At 38.9% G+C, this 7,078-nt stretch overlaps 1 non-coding gene across 1 annotated transcript; it reads left to right on the top strand.

Annotated features, from left to right (window-relative positions):
- Positions 1-5,679: 5,679 nt before the first annotated feature.
- On the top strand, positions 5,680-5,787 carry LOC112761120 (small nucleolar RNA R71). Its single transcript, XR_003181530.1, has one exon. It is a non-coding gene; the product is annotated as a small nucleolar RNA R71 (small nucleolar RNA).
- The last annotated feature ends 1,291 nt before the right edge of the window (positions 5,788-7,078 follow it).

Genomic DNA, 7,078 nt, shown 5'->3' with positions numbered 1-7,078 from the left:
AGAAGCGGAATAAGTTGAATTGAATAGAAAAACAGTAGTACTTTGCATTAATCCATGAGGAACAGCAGAGCTCCACACCTTAATCTATGGTGTGTAGAAACTCTACCGTTGAAAATACATAAGTGATGAAGGTCCAGGAATGGCCGAATGGCCAGCCCCCAAACGTGATCTAAAGATGAAACTAATGATGAAAAAAAGATGTAAATACAATAGTAAAAGGTCCTATTTATACTAAACTAGTTACTAGGGTTTACAGAAATAAGTAAATGATGCAGAAATCCACTTTCGGGGCCCACTTGGTGTGTGATTGGGCTGAGCTTGAAGTTTACACGTGGAGAGGTCATTCTTGGAGTTGAACGCCAGTTTGTAACGTGTTTCTAGCGTTGAACTCCACTTTGCAACTTGTTTCTGGCGCTGAACGCCAGACTGCAACATGGAACTGGCGTTAAACGCGAGTTTGCGTCGTCTAAACTCAGACAAAGTATGGACTATTATATATTGATGGAAATCTCTGGATGTCCACTTTCCAACGCAATTAGAAGCGCGCCATTTGGAGTTCTGTAGCTCCAGAAAATCCACTTTGAGTGCAGGGAGGTCAGAATCCAACAGCATCTGCAGTCCTTCTTCAGCCTCTGAATCAGATTTTTGCTCAAGTCCCTCAATTTCAACCAGAAATTACCTGAAATCACAGAAAAACACACAAAATCCTAGTAAAGTCCAGAAATGTGATTTTTATTTAAAAACTAATAAAATTATATTAAAAACTAACTAAATCATACTAAAAACTATGTAAAAATAATGCCAAAAAGCGTATAAATTATCCGCTCATCACAACACGAAACTTAAATTGTTTCTTGTTCCCAAGCAACTGAAAATCAAATAGGATAAAAAGAAGAAAATATACTATAAATCCCAAAATATCAATGAAACTTAGCTCCAATCAGATGAGCGGGACTAGTAGCTTTTTACCTCTGAACAGTTTTGGCATCTCACTTTATCCTTTGAAGTTCAGAATGATTGGCATCTATAGGAACTCAGAATTCAGATAGTGTTATTGATTCTCCTAGTTCAGTATGTTGATTCTTGAACACAGCTACTTTATGAGTCTTGGCCGTGGCCCTAAGCACTTTGTTTTCCAGTATTACCACCGGATACATAAATGCCACAGACACTTAATTGGGTGAACCTTTTCAGATTGTGACTCAGCTTTGCTAAAGTCCCCAATTAGAGGTGTCCAGGGTTCTTAAGCACACTCTGTTTTTGCTTTGGACCTCGACTTTAACCGCTCAGTCTCAAGCTTTTCACTTGACACCTTCACGCCACAAGAACATGGTTAGGGACAGCTTGGTTTAGCCGCTTAGGCAAGGATTTTATTCCTTTGGGCCCTACTATCCACTGATGCTCAAAGCCTTGGATCCCTTTTACCCTTGCCTTTTGGTTTTAAGGGCTATTGGCTTTTTTTGCTTGCTTCTTTTCTTTTTCTTTCTTTTTTTTCGCCTTCTTTTTTTCTTTTTTTTTCTTTTTTTTTTGCAAGATTTTCTCTATTCACTGCTTTTTCTTGCTTCAAGAATCATTTTTATGATTTTTCAGATCATCAAATAACATTTCTCCTTTTTCATCATTCTTTCAAGAGCCAACAATTTTAACATTCATAAACAACAAATTCAAAAGACATATGCACTGTTCAAGCATTCATTCAGAAAACAAAAAGTATTGTCAATTAAACTAGTTTCAAGGATGAATTCGAAATCATGTACTTCTTGTTCTTTTGTGATTAAAAGCATTTTTAATTTAAGAGAGGTGATGGATTCATAGGACATTCATAGCTTTAAGACATAGACACGTAAACACTAATGATCATATAGTAAAGACACAAACATAAATAAAATATAAGGCTCAAAAACCAAAAAACAGGAAAATAAGAACAAGGAGATTAAGGAACGGGTCCACCTTAGTGAGGGTGGCGTCTTCCTCTTATTGAAGAACCAATGGTGCTCTTGAGCTCCTCTATGTCTCTTCCTTGTCTTTGTTGCTCCTCCCTCATAGCTCTTTGATCTTCTCTAATCTCATGGAGAATGATGGAGTGCTCTTGGTGTTCCATCCTTAGTTGTCCCATGTTGGAACTTAATTCTCCTAGGGAGGTGTTGATTTGCTCCCAATAGTTTTGTGGAGGGAAGTGCATCCCTTGAGGCATCTCAGGGATTTCATGGTGAGGAATTTTCTCATACTCTTGTTGAGGTCCATGATCTCTTGTTTGCTCCATCCTTTTATTAGTGATGGGCTTGTCCTCATCAATGAGGATATCACCCTCTATGTCAATTCCAGCCAAATTGCAGAGGTGGCAAATGAGGTGAGGAAAGGCTAACCTTGCCAAAGTGGAGGACTTGTCAGCCACCTTGTAGAGTTCTTGAGGTATAATCTCATGAACTTCCACTTCCTCCCTAATCATGATACTATGGATCATGATGGCCCGGTCTACAGTAACTTCAGACTGGTTGCTAGTAGGAATAATTGAGCGTTGGATAAACTCCAACCGTCCTCTAGCTACAGGCTTAAGGTCTGGTCTTCTCAATTGAACCAGCTTGCCTCTTGAGTCAACTTTCCATTGAGCTCCTTCTACACATATGTCCATGAGGACTTGGTCCAACCTTAGATCAAAGTTGACCCTTCTAGTGTAGGGGCGTGCATTTTCTTGCATCATTGGCAAGTTGAACGCCAACCTTACATTTTCCGGACTGAAATCTAAGTATTTCCCCCGAACCATTGTAAGCCAGTTCTTTGGGTTTGGGTTCATACTTTGATCATGGTTCCTAGTGATCCATGTGTTTGCATAGAATTCTTGAACCATTAAGGTTCTGACTTGTTGAATAGGATTAGAGAGAACTTTCCATCCTCTTCTTCTAATCTCTTGTCGGATCTCCGGATACTCGCTCTTTTTTAGCTTAAAAGGGATCTCAGGGATCACCTTCTTCTTGGCCACAACTTCATAGAAGTGGTCTTGATGGACCTTTGAGATGAATCTCTCCATCTCCCATGATTCAGAGGTGGAAGCAATTGCCTTCCCTTTCCTCTTTCTTGAGGTTTCTCTGGCTTTAGGTGCCATTGATGGTTATGGAAAAACAAAAAGCAATGCTTTTACCACACCAAACTTAAAAGGTTTGCTCGTCCTCGAGCAAAAGAAGAAAGAAAGTAGTAGAAGAAGAAAATGGTGGAGATGGAGTGAGAGAGTGTATTCGGCCAAGGGGGAGAAGTAGTGGTTGTGATGTGTGAAAAATGGAGTAGTGTTAAGGGGTTTATATATGGGTGGGGGGAAGGTTAGGTTTCGGCCATTAGGGTTGGGTTTGGGAGGGAAAGGAATTTGAATTTGGAGGTAGGTGGGGTTTATGGGGAAGAGGTAATAAGGTGATTGGTGAAGGGTATTTGGGGAAGAGGTAATAAGGTGATTAGTGAAGGGTATTTCGGGAAGAGTGTTATGAGAAGGTGTGAAGAGGAGAGAAGAAGAGGTGTGGTAGGTGGGGATCCTGTGGGGTTCACAGATCCTAAGGGGTCAAGGACTTAGCATCCCTGCTCCAAGTAGGCGTGCAAAACGCCCTTAGAATGCATGTCTAGCGTTAAACGCCAGCTTGCTGCTTGTTTCTGGCGTTTAACGCCAACTTTTCTCCCATTCTTGGCGTTAAACGCCAATTCCATGCTCTGTTCTGGCGTTAAACGCCAGTCTGGTGCTTGTTTCTGGCGTTTAACGCCAGCTTGATACTTCTTTCTTGCATTAAACGCCAGTTTGATGCTTCTTACTGGCGTTTAAACGCCAGTAAGCTCTTCCTCCAGGGTGAGCTATTTTTAATGTTGTTTTTCATTCTGTTTTTTATTTTTCAGTAGTTTTTGTGACTTCACATAATGATCAAACTAAAGAAAACATAAAATAGCAATGGAAAATAAATAGATATAAGTAAATAACATTGGGTTACCTCCCAACAAGTGCTTCTTTAATGTCAATAGCTTGACAGTGAGATCTCATGGAGCCTCACAGAAAATCAGAGCAATGTTGGGGCCTCTTAACACCAAACTTAGAGTTTGGTTGTGGCTTCCCAACACCAAACTTAGAGTTTGAATGTGGGGTTTTGTTTGACTCTATATTGAGAGAAGCTTTTCATGCTTCCTCTCTATGGTTACAGAAGGAGAACCTTGAGTCTTAAATTCAAGGTAGCCCTCATTCAACTGAAGGACCAACTCTCCTCTGTCAACATCAATCACAGCTTTTGCTGTGGCTAGGAAGGGTCTGCCAAGGATGATGGATTCATCCTCATCCTTCCCAGTGTCTAGGATTATAAAATCAGCAGGGATGTAAAGGCCTTCAACCTTTATTAACACGTCCTCTACTAGTCCATAAGCCTGTTTCATTGATTTGTCTGCCATCTCTAATGAGATTCTTGCAGCTTGTACCTCAAAGATTCCCAGTTTCTCCATTACAGAGAGTGGCATGAGGTTTATCCCTGACCCAAGGTCACACAGAGCTTTTTCAAAGGTCATGGTGCCTATGGTACAAGGTATGAAGAACTTTCCGGGATCCGATTTCTTCTGAGGCAATGTCTGCCTCATTAGTGCACTCAGTTCATTGGTGAGCAAGGGGGGTTCATCCTCCCAAGTCTCATTACCAAATAAACTGGTATTCAACTTCATGATTGCTCCTAGATACTTAGCAAATTTCTCTGCAATGGTGTCTTCATCCTCTTCAGAGGAAGAGTATTCATCAGAGCTCATGAATGGCAGAAGGAGGTCTAATGGAATCTCTAAGGTCTTTGTAGAAGCTTCAGATTCCTTTGGTTCCTCAAAAAGGAACTTCTTTCTATCCAGAGGACGTCCCAATAGGTCTTCCTCACTGGGATTCATGTCCTCCTCTTCCTCTGGGCATTTGGCCACACCAAGTAAGGTTATGGCCTTACACTCTCTCTTGGGATTTTCTTCTGTATTGCTTGGGAGAGTAATGGGAGGAGTTTCAGTAATCTTCTTACTCAGCTGACCCACCTGTGCCTCCAAATTTCTAATGGAGGACCTTGTTTCATTCATAAAACTTAGTGTGATTTTGGATAGATCAGAGACTATGGTTGCCAGGCCAGAATGGCTCTGTTCAGAATTCTCTGTCTGTTGCTGAGAAGATGATGGAAAAGGCTTGCTATTGCTAAACCTATTTCTTCCACCATTATTATTGAAGCCATGTTGAGGCTTCTGTTGATCCTTCCATGAGAGATTAGGATGATTTCTCCATGAAGGATTATAGGTGTTTCCATAGGGTTCTCCCACGTAATTCACCTCTGCTATTGCAGGGTTCTCAGGATCGTAAGCTTCTTCTTCAGAAGATGCCTCTTTAGTACTGTTGGATGCAGCTTGCAATCCATTCAGACTCTGAGAAATCATATTAACTTACTGAGTCAATATTTTGTTCTGAGCCAATATGGCATTCAGAGTATCAATTTCAAGAACTCCCTTCTTCTGAGGCGTTCCATTGTTCACAGGATTCCTCTCAGAGGTGTACATGAACTGGTTATTTGCAACTATTTCAATAAGTTCTTGAGCTTCTGCAGGGGTTTTCACGCGACGAGATCCTCCTGCAGAATGGTCCAATGACATTTTTGACAACTCAGATAGACCATCATAGAATATACTTATGATGCTCCATTCTGGAAGCATGTCAGTAGGACACCTTTTGATCAGTTTCTTATATCTTTCCCAAGCTTCATAGAGGGATTCTCCTTCCTTCTGTCTAAAGGTTTGGATTTCCACTCTAAGCTTGCTCATCTTTTGAGGTGGAAAGAATTTGGCCAGGAAAGCACTGACCAGCTTATCCCATAAGTTTAGGCTATCCTTAGGTTGTGAATCCAACCATGTTCTAGCTCTGTCTTTTACAGCAAAAGGGAAAAGCATAAGCCTGTAGACCTCGGGATCAACTCCATCAGTCTTGACAGTGTCACAGATTTGCAGGAATTCAGCTAAAAACTGATGAGGATCTTCCATTGGAAGTCCATGAAACTTGCAATTCTGTTGCATTAGAGAAACCAATTGAGGTTTAAGCTCAAAATTGTTTGCTCCAATTGCAGGAAGTAAGATGCTTCTTCCATAGAAGTTAGAAGAAGGTGCAATAAAGTCACCAAGCATCTTCCGTGCATCTCCACCATTGTTATTAGGTTCGGCCATGTCTCCTTCTTTTTCGAAAATTTCTGTCAGGTCCTCTCCAGAGGGTTGTGCTTTAGCTTCTCTTAGTTTTCTCTTCAGAGTCCTTTCAGGTTCAGGGTCAGCTTCAACAAGAATATTCTTATCCTTGTTCCTACTCATATAAAAAAGAAGAGAACAGAAAAGGAAATATGGAATCCTCTATGTCACAGTATAGAGATTCCTTTAGTGAGTAGAAGAAGAGAAGAATAGAAGAAGGAGAAGATAAGAATTCGAACACAGAGGAAAAGAATGGGTTCGAATTTTTGAATGGAAGAGGGGTGTTAGTAGATAATTAAATAAATAGAAAGAGATGAGAGGGGGAAGAATTTGAAAATTAAATAAAATAAAAAAAATTTTGTTTTTATTTTGACTATTAGTTATAATTCGAAATTTAAAAAGAAAAATAAAATTAAATTAAATTAGAAATTAAAACAAATCTTTAATTAAAAAGGAATTTTTAAAAGTGGGGAAGAGTTTTCAACAATTAGAGAGGGAAAATTAGTTAGGTGGTTTTGAAAAAGATATGATTGAAATAGAAAAATTTTAAAATAAAAAAATTCAAGTAGTTAATTGAAAAAGATTTGAAAATCAATTTTGAAAAGATAAGAAGTTAGAAAAGATTTTGAAATTAAGTTTTGAAAAAAACATGATTGAAATTGAAAATGATTTGAAAAGGAGATTAAAAAGATTTAATTTTGAAAATTAAAGTTGATTACTTGACTAACAAAAAACTAAAAGATATGATTCTAAAATTTAAAGATGGAACCTTTCTTAATAGGCAAGTAACAAACTTTAAAATTTTTGAATCAATCACATTAATTGTTAGTAAAGATTTTGAAATTATAAAATGAAATTAAAAAAAAGATTTTGA

Source organism: Arachis hypogaea, chromosome 16 (genome assembly GCF_003086295.3).
Source record: "Arachis hypogaea cultivar Tifrunner chromosome 16, arahy.Tifrunner.gnm2.J5K5, whole genome shotgun sequence".
NCBI lineage: Eukaryota > Viridiplantae > Streptophyta > Magnoliopsida > Fabales > Fabaceae > Arachis > Arachis hypogaea.
The sequence above is the reverse complement of the archived record's forward strand: the minus strand, read 5'-3'. Positions and strand labels throughout refer to the sequence as shown.